Genomic DNA, 21,301 nt, shown 5'->3' on the forward strand with positions numbered 1-21,301 from the left:
CACGTTAGCTGCTTAGTCTAGTTCCCTCCTCCACAAGGCAATCGGATGACCCCAGGATCTCAATGTTTAGGAAAGTCGTAGGAGCCCTCACTGGGAGGCACATTTTTAGTCCAGAGGCAAGGCATTTGATGGTTTAATCTTCACACTACAAACTAGCCTTGGGACGTTATATAAACCATGTTAACCTCGATGTGCCTCAGTTTCCTCTTTGTCCCAGGAGAGTAACGCGTTCTCTGTCTTCACAGGGATGTGGTGGAGGTGAGACTCAATGCAGTGTGCGAAAGCTCTCCCAAGCCAGCAAGCACCACGCTCTCCCCGCGGCAGGAAAGTACGTTGGTGTTATCCTAGAGCCCCAGAGGGCTGAGGGAAGACTCGAGCTCTAAAATTAGCCGCTTCCAGGCCCGGCGCCGGGAATGCCCTCCAGTTCGCCGCGCCTCCTCCGCCGCCCCCTCCCGCGCGCCCCCTCTCCCCTGCGCCACGCTCCTAGATCGCTAGTCATCCCCGCCGCCGAGGCTCCTCTCCCCCTCGCCCTTTTCGCTCGCGGTTTGGGAGGAGGAGACTGCGAGAGAGAAGCGCGAGGGGGAGACGGGAGAGGGGCTTGGCCGTGCGTCGGCGTCGGCTGTGATGGGGAGCCCGGAGCAGCCAGGCGGCGAGCAGTAGCGGCGGCGGCTGCAGCTCGGAGCAGACAGGAGAGCCGGCGCTCCTCCCCGCAGGCTGCGCTGTGAACTGGCCTGCGGATTGGGATCTCGCGCCCCCCGTCCCTCTCCTCCCGCTGCTGTTCTCTTCCCCTCCGCTCCCCTCCTCCGCTTGCGAACCCCCGGCGGCGGCGGCGGCGGCGGCGTCCCGAGCGCAGAGCGCTTCTGCTCGCGGCCTCAGTCCCGGCTAGCGCGCGGTGGGCGCTGCGGCGGCAGCAGCCGGGGAAGCGGCTCGCCCGGAGCAAGAGCGCCGAGCACCGGGTGAAGAAGACCACGGGGGAAGCGCCTCGTAGAGCCGTGGATCGCCAGCGGAGGCAAGGGTGCGTGGGGATTTGTAGCGTGATGATTTGGCTGCCTGGTGCACCGGCTGGAGCGCGCCTGCCGGAGCACAGCCTCAGCTGCTGGGTGCAAATGGGCTGCGAGGTGGGCTTGGGAGGCGAGAGCCGACGAAGCGCGTGGGGGAAACTTTTCACCTTGTAAAGTTCCAACCTCCGCGCAGCCCCGAGCCGCCGTTGCTACCGCTGCAAACAGAAGAGGGTGGCTTGGCCCCGCGGCGGGAGCCGGGAGGTTTACACGGAGAGTTGGCCAAGTTTGGGGCTGAGGATCTGGGGAGGGGTTGCGAGGGGGGTTGCGGATCAGTGCACCCATCCCCGGCTCCCAGCCGCCCCTGCAGGTGGATGAGAAGGTTCAGGTGGCGAGGCTGCTTGGCAGCCGGTGCCTCTCGGGCGCAGTGGGGGATGTTCAGATGCCGATGGATGATGCACTTAGGGGACCCGGAGGTGCAAGTTGGGTCATCGCTGGGCGAGGCGCGGCGCAGAGAGGGAGCCCAGCCTCCACTTTCGCTAGGAAAGGGAAAGGGTTACCAGTCTGCGGGTCCGTTCCCCACGCCTGACTCGGGCTTGCGGGGCTTGTGGTCAGGGTGAGATGTAGTGAACGGCGGCGGCGGCTCTTCGACTGGGGACGACATCGTTTACGGAGTGGTTGGGGACAGAGACTGTCCCTGCTATCTTGACAAGGAGAGGGAACCGGAATGCTTTGCGAGAGTGCATGATTTTTGGCGGGCGTGTGGGAAGGCTGCTTGTCTTTGAAAAGAAAGCAGCGCGGGTCTGACCATCCCAGGAGTGCGGAGGAGCTGTCTCCGGATTGGGGGCGAGAACGCCAGGGGCACCAGCTCCGAGCTCAGGCCCCACTCCCGGGCGGTGCGGGGCGAATCCCCTCTACAGGCCAGTGTGTGTGCAGGGCAAGTGTAGGGGGCTGAGGGGCGCTGGCGGGGAGGCAGTAGAGGTGGCCTGGACCATCTTGGCGCGGCGCGCGGTGAGCGCGAGGATTCCGCCAGTGGGAGTCGCTGAGCTAAAGTGCATCTGGCCCCCCGGCTTGCATGATGGCGAGCCCGGATATTTTTAGCTGTGCTGTGATCTGAATTCCCTCCTCTCCTCTCTCGTTGACTTTTGTCACATGTGCTTTCCGAGATGGTTTAACATTGAACATGATTAGGCTTTGCGGAAAGCAACTTTTATTCACTTTCCACCGTTCTCCTCTTGTGGGCGGGGGGTGGCGGGGGCGTGCTTGGGGCAAGGATGCAGGGGTGGCCGGAGTTTGGCTGCGAGCTAAGAGAGCCATTTGGGTTGCTCGGGATGAGAGGTACAGGGGCGCTCCCGGGGTGTGGGTGTGCTGGCGGTGACATCCTGAGGCTGCAGCTCGCTGGAATAATGGGCTCAAACCAGGCGGTGGAGAGGGGTCCCCGGAATGGACGTCGGGGGCGGGGAGGCTGCAGAGACCCTGCGAGGTCTCCGTGAAGGACTAGGAGGGGCTCCCGGGAGGGAGTGGCGCCTGCGGCCCGGAGCGTGGGCGGCCGGTGGCTCTGGCACGCGGAATCTGGTGGACTCCTAGCGCCTCGGCCGGGAGCTCCAGCTCCATCCCGCCGCCGCCGCGCGCCCAATGGGACTCAGCTTCGGGTTTGGGCGAACCTGCAGCAGCCGCGGCGGGAGGGAGGGACGCTGGGACCGCGGTAATGATTGAAGTCTTTCCCCTCACTCTCCCCTCCTCCCGCTCCTCTCCGCCCCCAGACTCTGGCGCGTTTGTTTTCCAAGTTGGATCCCACTTCCATTTACAAGTGTCAGACAAACCCGCGAGAACCTCCCCCAACCCGCCCCGGCCCCAGCCAGACTAGGGAGGGCGCCCAGGGGGAGGGGGCGAGCTGTCTGGGCAGTGCCTGGGGAGGTGCGACGCGCCCACCCGGGGCTTGAGCTCCTGGGGTTCCTGTGCGTGGGTCCTTGATGTTTAAAAGATACACATGAACAGCAACAAAACCCAAACCACTCGTGGCCACTTGTTTTCTGCCGCTTTTCTCCCACTTGCCTCGGACATATTAATTTTCTGGCCCCGACGCTAGTCTTTTCAAAGGCGAGTCCGGGGTAGTGGGAGGAAGGGGCGGGGGAGCAGGCCGACCAGTTCATCACGGTGGATTTGTGCTCCTGGCTTTGTTGCTAGGATTAGATTCTCTGATTGTGCCCAGGCTAAGTTAAAATAAAAGCAGAGAGACAGAGAAGCGGCCAGAAAGACTGCAGACGACTTTGCCTGGATCCAGGCGGCAAACTCAGGTGGTGGAAAGGGGAAGCCCGCCATCTAGGAATTGAGGACCGAGGTGCCCACATCTCAGTATCGATCAAACAGAGCCCAGATTTCTTCTCCACCAGCAGACGCTGAACTTCTCTTCACATTTACTGAATGCTTGAATGATGTTCTGGTGTGACTTGGAGATTTGAATCTGAGAAGGAAAGGAAGGGAGGAGGGGATGGAGGAGAGAAGAGAGAAGAGATTTGAGAGACTGAGATTCTTCAGAATCCTAGAAATTGCACAAAACCAACTGCTTCTGCTTTTTTTCTTTCTTCTTCTTTTTTTTTTTCTTTATTCCTAAATTGGAGCAATTGAACAGTGAGAGAATAAGGAACAGCCAAGGAAACCAGGGCTCTAAGAGACAAAGACAAAAAAAAGCATAATAACTTTAGCACTTTGATGTGCTTCTTATTTAATAGGGTTGGAGTGGGGGAAGTTTTTTTTTTTTTTTTTTTTAACATTTTACAAGAAGAAAAGTTGTCTCTTAGAATTAAACCGAATGTTGATATTCAATCATGAATCTCAGTTGTTGCCTTTTTGGAACTTGAACAATGAGTGATACTGGGGCCAGTTTCTGTGCACAGTGCACTGGGATGAGAAAGTTCCCAGAACTGTCCAGTTATAATGTCTTCATATCATCTGAATCACACAGAGAACTCCACATGAAAGGCAGCTGGCTCAGAGATCAGAAATCAGTCAGCTGCTGGGCTGGCTCCATCTCTTGTGGCTGCAGGATTTTCACAGCCAGGGTTTGTTGACCAGCGACTGGCTCTCAAGCCTTTTAGAAATCTTTCTTTCAAATTTTATTTATTCTGGTCTCTGGCGGAGTCATTTTGGGGATTTTTTTAATAGGACCCAGTCTGTCTGTTAACTAGCAATTACAGTTGTGCTGAGCTACTCAAAAATGAAATGAGTAGCAATAAACAGTGGATACCCACTGACCTGTATGCTATACGGTTATTTTGCTAACCCACAGCTTTTGTAAAGCTATGGCTCTTCAGGCTGCTCATAGAAGAACATTTTGATGTGTCAGGTTATGTTATCATCCCTGCTTTCTTCTTCATACGATCCTGAATGACCTTAGCTAATCTGGCTGATGAATTATGTCAAATAGAAAGAAGTAGGCAATTACCAGGCAGGAGAGGGTATTTAGTCATTACCAGCAGGTCTGAGGAGTGCTCCTGGTGGCTGTTGCGTTGTTATGCTATATTAATAGCTCACAAAGCATAAAGGACCATTGTGGCTTTATTTTACCAGTTGTGGCATTGGGGTATGGCATTCCTTCATAGCCCACATCTGTCCAGTTGCCTGGTGGGTTGGCTTTTTCCTCTAGGGCAAGAAGGAGAAAGATAGTAATGAGGATATTTGATTTTTTTTTTCCATTGTGGGGTCATCCCCAGGTTTTTCTTTTTTTTCCTTCTGCAGGAGCCTTGAGTAGGGAATCATCTGATGGGAGCAGGTGGGCCTGTCCATTTGAATTGATTTCCTTTGATTGCTGAAGAAGGACTATTGATGAACCACTTCTTTGCTGATTGTGGCAAACATTAGAATTGGAATGGAAATTTAAAAGAAAGGGATCTGACAGACTTAGAGTGAAGGATTTGTGTTCTGCCCAATTCCTTCCTAGAGTTAGCAGAGCCTCTGATTTCTACAGATATGCATGGTCTTAAAAATATTAAAGGAAGCACAACTCTTGTGTATGCAGTTTTACTTATTGGTGAAATTTTCTGCAATGCTTTTTTGATCTCTAACTGTTGAATATGTCATTTTAATCATCTTTCTACCCAAATTGTGAGGAGTGGGTCTTTGTTTTTTAATATATCCTGACCTCTTGAGGATCACCACAGTGTGACAACTTTCTCTGGGAAGACTCAGAGAGTAAATATCTTTTCTGTGTTTTGGTCAATTTAATTCTACAGGCTTCTCAAACTTACTGAGTTTTCTGTCAATTGCAGGGTATCTACTCCTTTAATAAGCTTTATTCCTTTCCTTGTTTTCTTTTTTTGTTTTTTTGTTTTTTTGTTTTGTTTTGTTTTGTTTTACATTGCCTCCCTTTCTCCAAATTTCTAAGAATAATTTTCAGGAAAGGCTGCCTTTCCTTGAAAAAGAAATTCAGCTTAATGACACAGACTGCATTTATTGAGAACATATTTGACACTTGTCTAGTGGCTTCAAGCCAGTTTCTGGTCTACCAAAATAGGCTATCAGTTACATGTAATAGTGACAAATGACCCATTCTAGCAGTTCTGAATTGGAATGGCATTTTCAGGTTAGTCTTAATTTTAGCATATTCCAGGACTTAGATTTTCTTTTTTTTTTTTTTTTTTTTTTTTTTCTGCTAAGTGGAAGGGATGAAAATTTGAGAATGGATTAACTGGCATGATGATAGAAAATAGAAAACAGATTTCAGAACTTAATCAATTAAACTCTTCACATAAACAAAATATTACTTCCTTCACCAGATAGATATATATGAATGTGGAGAGCCTAGAGGAGGTGTGAGGAGGGCCACAGCATTGTCCTTCCTTGAACAATGCATTATTGAAGGTGTTGCCTACCCTGGGCGGAAAAGTCATACAGAGGACCCTGAGAGGAGTCCTTGAGCAGTTGTTAGTATTTCAACGTTCTGCTCTTCCAGGGTTCCAAAACTGTGAATTATAGACTCTTTAATAAAGGAAAGTTGTTTCTTTAACTTTTGCCTTTGTACATCTGAAATATATCCCTTTTTAAAATTCTGTAAAGTCACATGGAATTTAAAATAAGTTATTTTTTGTCTTTAAAAAATGTCTTGCTTTCTCCTCTATTTTCCCTATTTTATTTTTGTTATTTATTTATTTAGAAACAGAGTCTCGCTCCATTGCCCAGGCTGGAGTGCAGTGGCGTGTTCTTGGCTCACTGCAACCTCCGCCTCCTGGGTTCAAGTGATTCTCATGCCTCAGTCTCCCGAGTAACTGGGATTACAGGCGCACACCACCATGCCCTCTTAATTTTTATATTTTTAGTAGACAGGGTGTTTCACCATGTTGGCCAGGCTGGTCTCGAACTCCTGGCCTCAAGTGATCCACCCACCTCGGCCTCCCAAAGTGCTCGGATTAGAGGCATGAGCCACCGTCCTCAGCCCTGTTATTTATTTTTTTAAAAAATTATTTTAAAGTTCTTTTCAGCGATATTTACTGAATCTACCTCTTTCACAAGACAGTGGGCAAGATTCAAAGAATAGTAAAATATATCCATTGCTTCTGCTTCGTGCTGTTTATTGAGAAAATGAGAGATGCCTGTGTGTGTACACTAGAAGTCACATCTAAAAATGTTTATTAATTGACAAAAGAATGTCTATGAACAGGAGCCTCAAGGAGGAGGGAGAGATTAATGTGAGGTGGAGTAAACTTTTAAGAGGAGTGTAAGTTATTAAAGTGAATATAATTCCATTTAATAATTCTTACTACAGCCCTAATGTATGCAAGGCACTATGAAATAAATTAATTCCTTCATTTGTCAGGGGGCAGTGCAGAGCTCCTTTTTGGAAGAACGTATTCATGGGGCAGGCCAAATGGGCTGTCGGAATGTTAGTTAATATTTTGAGAAGACTTCAGAATTTATTCATGTCCTTTCTCCACTATCCCCTTGTGGTCTCCCACCCCCCAATTTCAAAGGTAACTTTTAGGATTTTTGAATGTGTCTGGGAGCCTGCATGCAGGTGCACATGGTGTATTCTTAGTCCTCTGTTTTCCTATGTTTGAGACTTAGTTATGAATCTCAAGGTTAACTTTGTCACAGAACACTCTGAGGTGTTCTGTCCTTTAGGTATTCATCATTTAGATCTGTTGCTTGGTTTTTTACCTTAAAAATTTTTTTTAAAAAATGGCTTACAAAGTAACATAGCTTCCAGAATGTGAGTGAAAAGGCAGACTTTTACCTTGGACGTTCTCTATGACTTGATCCTACTTGTACTTTTCAGAGCAGTTGCAAATAATATTTCAGTTAATTCTTTCTTTCTTTTCTTTTCTGAGATGTTGGAGATAAGCCCAGCTGTTGAATGAGGCACAGTTACGAAAGGTTAAGTGGAAGTTTAATTGTAACTTCAGGACTTCAACTAAATTAAATTCCAAACAATCTGATAAAAATTGTAGCCTTTTCAGTACCATGGAAGGTCAAAAAGTGAGCACTCTGGAGCAGCTATTGATGTTTTATATTTTGAGATAAACCCCAAATTATTAATGCTACTAAATATCACTGAACATTATTTGATAATTGTAAACATCTAAGAGTATGCCAGATGACACAGATTAAATTTAGTGACAAATGTGCTTAATGACAGTATAAATATCAGGGTTTTTTTTTTTTTTGTCAGATAAATTCTATGTAAGTCTGTGTGTGTTTTCTTTCAAAGCAAAATGAGGCTATATCTTGGTAGCAGGATCAGCTTGGTCTTTTTTGAAACCTAGAGCATTTATCACACATGACATTTTGTTGATTTTTTAAGTCTATGTGATCAATATTTTGGACCTCTGAAATCTATTTTTGATTGTGGTTTGAAATTCTCTGTTGGTTCTAAGTGGTGGCTTAATGATGGCAGTTGCTGTTGTGATTGGGTGAGCAGTGTGTTATGTGATTCATGTGGTACCGTCCCATGCTAGGGTGGATTTTGCAGCTAGGGTTTTATCAGATCGGCCTGGCTATGGAGAACTTCACTGCAAAGAAATGTACACATGAAAGTGGGCCAAATGCAGATGACTTTAACATTGCCCATGTTATGGATAGAATGGGGTGTGAATCTTTCCCACACTTTCCACTTAAAAAAAAAACTTTGCTAATAACAGTTTCAATCAAATGAATAAGAATTCAGAAGTGTGTGGTAATCTCTCTTGAGAATTTGGTACCTATCTGATAGGACTGTAAAGGCATTTCAGAATGTCAATTAAATGGAAAAATATGCCTGGAATTGAATATAATTAAGAAATGTTGAAGTCTGGTGTCTACATATTCAGACACTGTATAAGATGGTTTAATTAGTGAACAAGGATTTGGATTTATTGACAGAAGGTCTCTTTCTCATGGCATGTTTCACTCATTAAAAGCTCCTAATGTCTTGGATCTTTTTAGCTGTTGGAACTTGACCATTTGTCATTTTGTGCTTCTTGACTTCAGTGATGTCGTTTTTTTTTTTTTTTAACTGTGCAACTGATTAGGATGATGTTGCTTCTCTCATTGATGATTATTTCCATGGAGTGGGCGCATGGTGTCTTGTAAACATTATGAAGCATCACCAAAGCATTAGGCAAAACTCAGTACCTCTGAAAAACAACAATTGGGAGGTAGAATTATTATTGTGGAATTTTTGGCCTAGCAACTTAGAAGTAATTAGAGTAACTTCCTCTTTATAACTACTAGCTTTATATTATGTTTACCTGATGGCAGAATTTACATTTAAATTCACATTTCTCTACATCTCTTTCAGTTTTTCAGTTAATGGTTTATTAGTTTAAATCCTTTTTATTCCTGACTGTTGGGCTGAAACAGTTTCTAATCATACAGAAGACTGAAATTCTTTTTTAATATTCTTGTTGTTGGATATATTTCTTTTTGAACTGCATTTGATGATTATAAGTGCCTGAAAGAACTGCAGTTAGTAAAGAGAGAACTTGGGAATGTTGACAAGTGAGGTAGGGAGAAACATGGTTCAGTTAGTCCTTGAGGATTTTTCATTACCTGTTTATAACTTAGATTTTGGCTGTCTCCTATACTGGTACTAATGTGAACAGCTACTTTATATGATTTTTTAATTCCTCATCTTCATAGGTATGTTCTCTAAGTCAGAGCTATTTAAAGTAATCTAGCGTTCCATCTTTCCTGTAGACATAGCAGATCATTCACAGTCTGGTTGAACTAAGTACACATTACATTGTTGGTCGTTTTGGTCGCATGTGCTGGGTTCTTCAGGCCCGTGTCATTGTTGGCAAAGTGTACTAAGAGTGCTACTATTATCTTGGACTAATTTTTTCATGGAGCATATTAAATAAATGTGGTGTCTGACCCTTCAAAAGTTAGCTTCCTCACCTGAGTGATGTTCAGCTAAATAAGTATAAGTCGTAATGTATGTGTGATCCTAAGTCAGTAAGATGGTGAACTGAAGTGACATCATCTGCTTGGAAGTCCCTGGATTAACAATGGGACTTATATTTATATTCAGAAGACAACTACTACAATGAGGAAATTGGGCAATCTAGGCAATTGAACAATTGAATGGGAAATTTAAGACAAAACATATTATATTGCCAGATCAGTTCCCTAGATCTTGTTGAATTATACGATAATTAGATAATCTTCTTTTATTTGGAAGTGTACATTTTGTAAGTGTAATAACTTGCATTAATCACTTTCTTCCTAAGTTGTATTCAGCAGTGCACATGTTGTGTTCAGTTTACATTCTGCATATTTTTGTTAAATAGGTAGTATTAATAACATATTTTACCTCATATCCAAAGAGAAAGAGGGAGATGCAGGTATTTTGAGATTTATCACTTTCATACAGCTCATCAGTGGTTACTATAATAATTCAAGTGAATAAACCTAGATTGTTCTTTATACAATAGATATGTTTTTAAACATTGAGTGTAAATGACATTTTTCAAAACAAATCACATCTTAAATGCTTTCAACTAGGGAAAATACACTCTTTATTTAAACAGATGTGGCAAATTATTTTTATAAAGTAAAGAACAATTTGTCTCTCTTACATTTATCTGTTTTTTAAGTTTAGATTTTGTATATTAAATTTCTCAAAGAGATGCAAGAGTGTATACATATTGGAAATATGTTTTTGTTCAAATATATAATAAAGTGAAAGAGTTTGACCTTCTCCCTCAGTACTGCTTTGACGAGAAGTGGCATCAGAGGGGAAAGTAAAGGGAGAAGATGGAACTAGAATGAGAAAAAACAGAAATGTCCACCTAGTTTATGGAGATGTTGAGGAAATGTTAAAGTTTAAGAATTTCTGGGCCAGGAATGGTGGCTCACGCCTGTAATCCCAGCACTTTGGGAGGCTGAGGCAGGCAGATCACCTGAGGTCAGCAGTTCGAGACCTGCCTGGCCAACATATAGTGAAACTCCGTCTCTACTAAAAAATACAAAAATTGCCGGGCACGGTGGCTCATGCCTGTAATCCCAGCATTTTGGGAGGCCGAGACCAGTGGATCATGAGGTCAGGAGTTCAAGATCAGCCTGACCAACATGGTGAAACCGTATCTCTACTAAAAATATAAAAATTAGCCAGGTGTGGTGGTGGGTGCCTGTAATCCCAGCTACTCAGGAGACTGAGACAGGAGAATCTCTTGAACCCAGGAGACGGAGGTTGCAATGAGCCGAGATTGTGCCATTGAACTCCAGCCTGGGTGACAACAGTGAGACTCCGTCTCAAAAAAAAAAAAAAAAAAAAAAATTAGCTGGGTGTGGTGGCACATGCCTGTAGTCCCAGCTACTTGGGAAGCTGAGGCAGGAGAATCGCTTCAACCTAGGAGGCAGAGGTTGCAGTGAGCTAAGATTGCGCCACTGCACTCCAGCCTGGGTGGCAGAGCAAGACTCCATCTCTCAAAAAAAAAAAAAAAAAATTCTGGACAGAAGGGCCAGGCCAGTCCAACCCAGAATCATACCTCTGACAATGTCAGTACTTTTGCTGACACTCCCATTTCTAGCCTTTGGAGCATCCAGAGAAGTGCCCCTCATCTCTCAGGGCCTCTTGTCTTCTGCAGCCCCTCTGCCTTTTTCTCTCTTTGGTACTTCTTGGCCCCTTTATCTCTCCCAACCCTCTCTAGTTCCTGTAGTCACTGGTTGCAGCTCCATGCTGTCCTGAAGGTATTGCTTACACCTGACCTCTTATATTGTCTCTTCATATCTCTGCACTCAGGTCCCCCTACACTTTGTGGTATTATTGCAGCACTGTTCACATGCCTTGTAATGAAATTACCTGCACGGGTGTCTCTTTCTCCCATAGGCCATCATTCCCTGGGCTCAGTGGGATAACATATTAACCTTTGGTCTCCCACTCTTATTGTTAGATCTTGCTGGTATTTAATATTTAAAATTGAATGACTCTATTTGTTTATGTTCAACTTGGTTAGTGATTATGGACTTCCACAATTGACCATCTATGACCAAATATTGAAAAATATCCCTTTGAGCTGTTAAGACTGCGTTATGATTCTGGTACTGCAAAGATATATTACTTCTGAGGTCCACATTTCACAGTTGGAGGAAAGATCCTCTAGGCATAAATACGCATGCTCTTTATTGGCTGATCTGCTCAAGCTCTGGATCTTTCCTGTATGTTCTAAGCAAGTGTTGGGAACACATCAAGAGGGCATGTTGGATGCATCCAGGTGTCCAGCCACCTTTCAGTAGCATCACTTTGTCTTCAAGGAATGTATGATAAGGGTGTTATGTACCTAATAGTACATTCGCATGGCGTTTGATGTTCACAGTCGAAGGTAAAATAGACTGGGAGGTAGAAGCATATCTCAGTGCTGAGTTCTTTGTGTCTCAAGAAAGCATAGAACACATAAGTAAGAATGTTATTATTATAAGAATCCTTGGAGCCTTTCTCAATTCTATTTAAAAATTAAATTATTCATAAACACCTGTGCTGTAACTATTATTACACTAAGTTACAGTCAACACACCTCATAAGGGATTGAGTCTTTCCAGTATATTCTGAGGCCCAGATGCCCACTGGGGTATAGGTCACTCCATAGTGACCATTGTGGGCAAGAAGATCTTTCTTTAAAAGTTGGAGGTACAGTTTCTGGTACATAATAAAGCTTGTCTATGTAAAGCGAATGTATGAAGTAATGTGACAGTTCATAATGGAATAGACAAAAATGCAAGTCTTGTAAAATTTAAATCCCCCTCTCCTTTTTTTTTGTTCAATTGCACTGCACTATATGCATTATTTGAGGGGCAGGCTGGTGAAATCAACACGTGAGCAGGTGCGTGTCTTGGGAATGTCCTGCTACAAAAAATATTCAATGACTATTTCCTGAATGAATAGAAATTGGAAAAGGCTGTGTCTGTCTTTTAGACACTTTGTTATTCTGTGAGTTTAACAAACAAAATCTCATTAACACCAAATCCACAGGAGCATGAGAAATGTGTAATGCTCTTAATTTCTTATTAAGTGATCTGTGTTTATTAAAAATTGGCTCGGAGGTACACTGCACATAATTCATAATATTGGAGTCTATATCCCTGAATCTTTCTTGTACTTAAAATTTGCTCACAGTTCAGTGTTGGAATCTTGGGTAGGAAAAGGGATATCTTATTTCTGGCGAGATTTACTGAAATGGGAAGATGACGAGTTAGACTTTGGAGATCCTTTTTTCATGCTCCCATGCCTTTTAGTTTTGTGTGATTGTTTTAGGCCTTTATTTCTCCAGGCATACTTTGTACGTGTCTATAAGCTGATGAGAGGGAGCAAGGGCACATAGGGGCTGATAGAGGCAAATGTAAATCCCGTTTTTTCCCTATTAACTCATGAGGCCTGCTGGGTAGCAGCAGGCAATACCAGACATTTAATTGTGTGCAAGGTAAGGCTGGCACAATTCCAGCATCATGGTGGAGCAAGAATTATACTAATCAGCTGGGATATACTGCATATATTGATTAGAGTTGGATTTTGTTATGCAAAAGAAAAAATCCTTATAAATAGTGGGAAAGTAATTGAGAGTAATTAAAAAGGCAGAGAGTTAATTCACAGTTCTTTAGATGAAAGGGTATTTTGATCCTTTGCTTCCATGCAGATTTCCGGGCAGGCTGGAGCAGTCTGTGAGTGCTGAGTGTAAATGGTATGATCGATGTTACCATTCAACTGGATAGTAAACAGGCAAGCTGTGTAGATGATACACTGGTGACCAATTTCGAACAGTTTCTACTTGGTGACTCTCCTTTGTTTGGGACTAGGGACTTTTCCTTTATTTTTCTTGGACTTTTATATAACTTTTAATCATTATTAATATCCCTGATGAGAACTAAATGTGGACCCCAGTATCCTAGTGAACACTGGTGAGAATATTATACCACTCTGGAGTTACCTGGAATTCCAGCATGTTTTAATGTTGCTGCCCTCCTTCTTCCAAACGAGAAGGCTTTATAGCCTTTGGTGTCATAGAAGACCTGTCATCTGTGAATGGTGACCTGAAATAGTGTATTCACACACACTTTCTTGCCTCTTGAGCCCTTTCACTCATAGACAGTCCTTCCAAAAAATACTCAGTGAATACTGGTCCAATGAATGAATGAGATATTTTAGATTTTGGATGGTAGAAGAATTTAGCATCTTGAAGAGAAATTATAGGTGGTATTTGGTGGAGTTCTGAGTATTACTATCTGAGATCCTGAATAACATGTAGGAAAAGGGGAATGTGGTGTGGGGAAAGAAGAAAATAGCTATGATTTATTGAGTATCTACTTTATCATACTCTTTGCATACGCACTTTTGTTCTGGCATCACCCATGTCCTATGAAGTAGATATTAATATCATCATTTCACAGGTGACAAAGATACGGTTAGGAGCAGAAACAAGGTCATAGGCCTTAATTGGCAGGGTTGGGATTTGAATCTAAAGCTCTTGTTGATAATAACATCAAGAGTAGCAGCCCCCATACTGGGAAAGGAGGAGGGTTTCATATTCTCAGAATCTGGGTGTGGGCCCAAAGATAGAACATGAGTATCAGGTGGATTTCTTTGAGGGCTGAGTATTTTTCTTCAAAAATTATGCTAATTTTACAGTCTGTTCCATAATGTGTTTGTTTAAATGTGAAACATATTAACTTACTTAGTCATCAAAGCACTTAAATTTTCTCCCCTAAATCTTTAAGTAAAATTGACCACCCAAAAGTTGCTCCCAGTATATACTCAGAGACACCTCTGGAATGTCCACATAGGGAATCGGAGGGGGCAATCTGGTTGGAAGAGGAACTGAGGGTATCTTGAAATTTCGTTTGTATAGCAAGCAGGTTTTGTTTGTTTGTTTTGTTTTTTGTTTTTGCTTAGATTGCATGCTTACTTAGGGTGGCCTGGGGCTGTTACAGATGGGGAAAGGGCTCATGCTCCAGATTTCATCTTTGTTTACCTAGGAACTTTAGGAATCATTATTGTAACTGCTGTCAATCCAAGTTTGAGAAGCCTGCACAGAACTATACTGCCCTAAATTATTTGAATAATAATAGTAATGAGAACAAATACTATGCATGTGTTTAATTATGAAGGGCTGTTTCTGTTATCTTATTTTTACCATAGAGATGATAAAGTTTATGTGGGAAACTTGAGAAAAAAAGAATGTGGATAAAGAATCCTGAAAAAAACAGAGTACTTCTAAACTTCCTGCTGGTCAGTTGGTATTGAATTGATAGTAGACTAACAAAAAAGAGTTCTTGACAATGTTAATAACAGTAACGTGCATTCGTTTGTAACTTTGCCATTTGCAACTTTTCATTCATTTTTGCGTTTGTTAATAACAACTAACATTGCTGAGAGCTTTACATGTATTATCTCATTTATCCCCCAACAACTCTATGAGGCAAATACTATTATTATCTCTACCAAAAGAAATTGGTATTTCTCTACTAAAGAAATTGAGGCATAGAGCTGCTAAGTGACTTGCCCAAGGTAACATTGTTCAGGAGGTGTCAGAATAGGATCCTAACTCTACAACCTGTGCTCTTTACCCCTCTGCCTAAAAGAGCCCCGTGGGCCAACTGCTATTTATTTTCTTACTGGATTCTGGGTTTCTGGCCTGTCTTCAGCCTTACTCATAGTGATCCTATAGTGATCCTGGAGAATCATCCAGCTTCTCCAGGTTGTAGTACCCCTTCAAACATCTGCACGTGCATGGCAAATATGGTTTGAGTTTCTAAAACTTGAGTGTGCACCTAGGAAGCAAAAAGCAAATGGAGCATCTCCTGAGTCAACAGTGCAGATGCTCCCTCTTGAAAATGACTTTTCCTTTCCAGGCTCTCTGACTCCACAAAAGGAAGTGGAAAAGTTAACCAGTGCCCACTAAATGTGGGTTATTGCCCCCTGCCTGAGTAATTTATCACTTGCTGGAACTAACTTCAGAATTGCTTTGAGTCCATGTCATGTTACTCCTGGGAATGGGCTATTATAAGATTCTGAATGACTGTCATGCGGTTCCCTATGGCTGTGCTTGCACAGGAGAGGTTGAATTAGGAAGTTGGAAATCTACTGTTTTCTGATTTTGGCTTCTCAGCTGAATGTAAATAAAAAGATGGAAGATAAAATGTAGAAAACGGCATTAACTTGATTAGGGGTCTTATTTGCATAAAAGAGTCTTTGAATCACAATTACCCTCTGGCTTTGGACCCAGCTTTTCTTGCCTTTCCTATTATCTGGTCCAAGGTCATTACTAAAAGGCTTCCTGTTTCATGGAAGAGGACTTACTGAAATATTAATTTCATTGCCTGAAGTAGATTCATAATGTCTGGTGAATAACCTGAGGTTCTATCAAAATCACTAAGGTAAGAGTTATTTTTTATGCCTTTCGAAAGATGGTTCAGGAATTTGAGTAATAGGCAGCTAAAAGTTCAGTTTCATTTTGTCTGTCTTTATGACAGAAATGAGCAGATATCTTTATGTCCTTTGGTAATTACTGCAGTGAAACAACTAACTGGATAAGCTGCATGTTCAAGGAGGTTTTTTAGTTTTACATTTTTTTTCATTTAATTGTACTGTGACTGAGTTTGAATTTGATGTATAAGACTCTAGGAAAGAAGTGAACTTGTGACATTTAAAGCTTGGAAACATTTTCCTTTTCTTCTCCTTTTTTAAAAATACAGATAGAACTTGAATATTCAAGATTTTCTTGAATGTCTTTTCAGTTTGTAACTGCTTGTAACACAAAAGCTTGACTTACAATGCTGTTTTTTCTTGTTCTTTTGCAGCCATGGCTGTATGTGTAATTTAATCCAGTGTATTTAAAAGAAGTTGCATTCTTCCATGGTAGAGGTAAAAGCCCCCACTCTCCCTTAGTAGTAACTAATAGTAATACTTGCAAGCACAATTACTTGAAACAAAATGAAACCAAAAAAAAAAAAAAAAAACCCAAAAAACCAAATCCCAAACTGTAATTGAAGGTTTTTGCGTCAATGTAGACAACAGCCTATACAGCCTAAGGTTGTAACAGATACATTTTGAGTGAGTTTGGCTCATTTTATTGACATATTGTTTTGTCTGTTGTGAGTAGACATGCATTATTCTTGGCTCAAATAATACGTATCCATTGACAAAAGCCAGCAACTTACTTACCTGGTCTCATTTTTGGAAATGTCCTGGGAAGTTATTATTTTATTGTTCTTTTCAGCTGGTTTTGCTCAGTTACTCAGTAGCTTTTTGCAGAACTGTTTTCCAGTCTATTTTATAATCCACATCCTTGTAGAATCCCCGCCATGCCCCCCTTCCTGCCACATTGCTGGAATCATTTCTGTTTTTACTTTGTAAAGCAGTTTGCTTAATGTCACAACAAAATAAAGCATGGATTAGAAACAGCATTGCAGTTTCAGACTTAATGCCTTTGTGACATCTCATTGCTATGCAAATGAGATTCAAGGAGGTCATCCCTTTAGCAGTTGCTCTAGCCCTGGTATCTACTTTATATTCGTTGGCCAAACTTACTAAGCATTCATTACTGAGCTATCCTGGGTGTTTAACTCTTTGTTAGCTTTGGACTTTCTATCTGAGGCTGCTGAGCTTAACAGCTCCTTCTTGGGAGCTCCTCCTTATGAGTAAGGCTTTTCATTTCAGGATCTCCTTGCAACTCTCTTTTGCTTCTTAGCATTGCAGGCACCTCAGGAAATGCAGTACTCATATTTAAAAGATACACTTAATTATATGCCAAGACAGTATTGCAAAAGCTCATTTGTGATGTGTTTCTTTGCTGTTTCAAGTATTTTTATGATTGCAAAATACTCTGTTTTTAGATAGATATTTTATTTACCTGCATCTGTGATGAGTTCTTAAAGATATTTCACAGAAAATGGGTCTGTGCTGGTAAATGTTCATGTAATACTTATTTTAAAATTAAATTTTCTGTAATTCAAATTTGATTTCATCTGACTGAGCAGATGTATTAATAGTTACTGAAGGTGGAGGGGTCCAATTTTAATTCAGTAAGAATCAACTACCTTTAATGAATACAGAATGTTGCTGGTGTTTCATTTGCTTAGTTAAAGGGTATTATTTATTTATCAGTCATTAGTCTGATAGATGTTTTTATTTTAAAATATGCTTGTAAAAGTAAAATTTAAAAAAATCCCATTTGAATGAGCCTTTTGCAGTTTGAGAAACTTGCCATGTTTTAAATGGTTAACTAATTGAGTAATTATTCTCTTTATATTATTTTGGCACAATGGAGTTATTTTTACACACCTGTAGATACAAAGCTGTCAAGACACTGAGTCTGCACTAAGAGTTTGGCTAAAATCACTGCTAACTCAAGGAAAGCACACTTTACACTCTTACACTTGATATAAGAAAGCTTAGGAACCAGAAAGAAGGACATTCATCTTACACCGTGATCTCCTACACATTAAGAAATAGAATGATGACATTGATGGCAAAGGTGATTTGAGCAACTATTGTGTTTAACATTGAGAACTCTAGGATGAGGATTTGACTGTTTTCAAGGATTAAGAACACAACCCTGGATTAAGGTATCGAATCAAACACAAAATTCTTTAAAGATGCTACTTTAGACTTTTATAAAACAGAACTTTTCAAAGTGTCTTACCTGTCTACTGATGGTAAGGGACTCAGACATCTGATAAAGACAGGTTTTCTTGAATTCTGCTGAGAGGCATTAATCCTTCACAATCTTAATAAAGGACAACAGAAAACTACTAGTGGTTAAAATAGGGGAAGAACATTTGTATGGCAACTTAAGTGCAATTTTTAAAGTAAAAGCTTAGAACCACCTTTTTTTTGGTAGGATCTTTCATCTCCTATGCTGTTCTTCACTGACTCATAAATGTTCTCAGGAGCCTATTATACTGAGGCAGCTTGCTGGGTGCTAGGAGGTCAAGGAGATAAATAAATCACTGTTCTTGACCTCAAGGAGTTTAAGATCTGTGGATGAAATGAGACCTATAGGCAATTATCAAGAAAGAAAAATTGATAGTGCTGTAGTTCATGTGTTCTGCTTGTTCGTACATGAAAGTGTGTTTCTGAACTACCAGGGAATTGGTTTCATATCTGAATCTTATGGTCACCCCTGGAAATAGGACTTATATTCAGTGCTGGCACATCCTGATATAGGAGCTGGGCATGGATTGTTATTCAGTAACTACTACTTAAGGAGTCAGAGTTCTGAGCTTGATGCTCTTGATCTATCCTGGCAATTCGTATTTATCCAAGGAACAATTAGAAGGAAATGTTATTTTATTTAGTGGATGTGTTCCAGGGAAAAAAATGTGTACTTTTCGGAGGACTGTTTTTTTTTTAATTGTGGTAAAATCTTTCACTTAAACTTTGCAAGTTATTTTTTGTAAAGAAACAAGTATAATTTATGAGTTGTACATTTGGGATTATGAAACAATGCTAGAAATGTAAAATTGGGTAATAGTTGTATTGAATTTGTAGATTATCCTAGTGCCTGGCAGCTGCCTGTTTCCTATTGTCTTCCTTTTTCCACCTAAACAAGTGTTGAGTACAAGAGCTGTTGAATTGAAATCAACCAATATTGAATAAAATGAAAAGGGGAGACAAAGTTAAAGAGTATGTATTAGCTAAACTGAGATAAAGTCTGAATTTCATTTGTCTCTGCTGTCATTGTTTCCATTACCACAGATGATTCAATTGAATGTGTGCAGGCGTCGGTGAATTATAATAGCAGTTAAGTTTTCTTTTGGGGCTTTTGGGAAAAGTTTTAAAAATGAATTTCCTCAGAGTTAGATGGAAATGTTTTTTGTTGAAAGCCTTGATTTAAAAAAAAAAAAAGACTTGCTTTATGTTTTAGAAACTTGTCTTTTTTCTAAATAGAAAACTTTCAGAAAACTTTAAAAAAATTAATAGGTTAAATATTTTGCACCCTACCAAATTTATTGTTTTAGCAATCTGCTTTCTTGTTACAAAGCATACTGGTTAATAGAATGCTTCACACTGACTCTTGTCATCAGTGTTTGCAAATGTAATGTTAGAGTTCTCCCTGGATCCTTGTCCTGATAATAGGATAAAATGCTACCAGATGAGCCACAGTACTTTGGTTTGTGGTCTGGAATTTGAACCATAAGCCAAGGACTTTAGTTTTAGATCCAGATTCCAAACCATGAAATTTTGATTTGGGTATCATTTTTAAACAATGGAACCAATCTTTATTAAAATATTTTAAAATAGCTTCAACTATGTTATTACCTTTTGCATATAACAATTGATAAAGATCAAAATTTAAGGAAAAGAGCATCCAAATAAATTTAATATCTTTCTTATTATTCATTATGATTCATATTCTAGTCCATTTCTTATATGCACGCCTGATTAGAATGTTACTCTCTGCCTTACCACTCTTTCCTCAGCTCCAGAGTCAGAATCTCTTTTTTGTGTGGGTATTTAGAAGAGAACTTTGAAGTAGCTTAACTCACAAAGACCGTGCAGCTGTTAAATAGCATCAGAACAGGGAGGTAAATTTTTGAAAGGTGAGATTTTGAGATTATCATATTTTCTTTTACTGTGTTTATGTCATTGGTTCCCTGGCTGAACTTTGTGCTTCTTTTGGGAAGAAACCCTTTCAGTGCTCCTTTTATAACCCCTTTATGGGATTGCTAGATTGAGTACATAAAAATCCGGACTCCCAGTTAAATTTGAAAAACAACAACTAATTCTTTAGCACAAGTGTGTCCCAAATGTTGCATGAGACATATTTTATCTGGCAACTTGGCTCTTGCACAGATCACAGCTTACCCTATAAAAGGTATTGAGAAAGGTTTTGCTGAATGACTAAAAGAGCTTGCAGGTAGAAATATCTGGTAGTTGGAAATACTAATTTACAGCAAGCACAGTAGAGCTTTAATCAGGAGTCACCAGTGCAGGCATCGGTGGTACCTAAAGTCCTGGGGATTGTCCAGGGTGATTGTATAGACCAGTAATTCTCAAACTTTAATGAGCATCAGAATCACTTGAAGCATTTGTTAAAACATAGATTCCTATACCTAGTCTCATAATTTCTGATTTAGTAGGCTTACGGTGGGGCTTAAAAATTGTATATCACATTGTGGTTTTGATTTGCATTTCTCTAATGACCAGTGATGATGAGCATCATCTCACACCAGTTAGAATAGCGATCATTAAAAAGTCAGGAAACAACAGATGCTGGAGAGGATGTGGAGAAATAGGAACGCTTTTACACTCTTGGTAGGAGTGTAAATTAGTTCAACCATTGTGGAAGACAGTGTGGTGATTCCTCAAGGATCTAGAACTAGAAATACCATCTGACCCAGTAATCCCATTACTGGGTGTATACCCAAAGGATTATAAATCATTCTACTATAAAGATACATGCACACATGTGTTATTGCAGCACTATTCACAATAGCAAAGACCTGGAACCAACCCAAATGCCCATCAACGATAGACTGTATAAAGAAAATGTGGCACATATACACCATGGAATACTATGCAGCCATAAAAAAAGGATGAGTTCATGTCCTTTTCAGGGAAATGGATGATGCTGGAAACCAGCATTCTCAGCAAACTAACACAAAAATAGAAAACCAAACATCGCATGTTCTCACTCATAAGTGGGAGTTGAATAATGAGAACACATGGACACAGGGAGGGGAATATCACATACCGGGGCCTGTCGGGGGGTGGCAGGCTAGGGGAGGAACAGCATTAGGAGAAATACCTAATGTAGATGGCGGGTTGATGGGTGCAGCAAACCACCATGGCACAGGTATACCTATGTAACAAACCTGCACATTCTGCATATGTA

The 21,301-nt window shown here is 41.3% G+C and overlaps 1 protein-coding gene and 1 long non-coding RNA gene across 7 annotated transcripts in view; one reads left to right on the top strand and one right to left on the bottom strand.

Annotated features, from left to right (window-relative positions):
* Positions 1-502: 502 nt before the first annotated feature.
* Positions 503-21,301, top strand: part of FAT3 (FAT atypical cadherin 3) — a 677,141-nt gene continuing 656,342 nt past the window's right edge. For 5 of the 6 annotated variants that reach the window (XM_016921780.4, XM_009423966.5, XM_054662602.2 and 2 more), the window contains exon 1: positions 503-1,015. The gene's annotated coding sequence lies outside the window, so the exon portion shown is untranslated. The remainder of the gene's footprint in view (positions 1,016-21,301) is intronic. The other variant, XM_054662605.2, reaches the window with a different exon arrangement.
* On the bottom strand, positions 4,539-18,448 carry LOC107967191 (uncharacterized). Its single transcript, XR_008538115.1, has 4 exons — positions 18,291-18,448; positions 18,107-18,190; positions 7,228-7,340; positions 4,539-4,640 (listed from the first exon to the last, which is right to left on the bottom strand). It is a non-coding gene; the product is annotated as an uncharacterized LOC107967191 (long non-coding RNA).

This window comes from Pan troglodytes, chromosome 9, assembly GCF_028858775.2.
Source record: "Pan troglodytes isolate AG18354 chromosome 9, NHGRI_mPanTro3-v2.0_pri, whole genome shotgun sequence".
Classification (NCBI taxonomy): Eukaryota; Metazoa; Chordata; class Mammalia; order Primates; family Hominidae; genus Pan; species Pan troglodytes.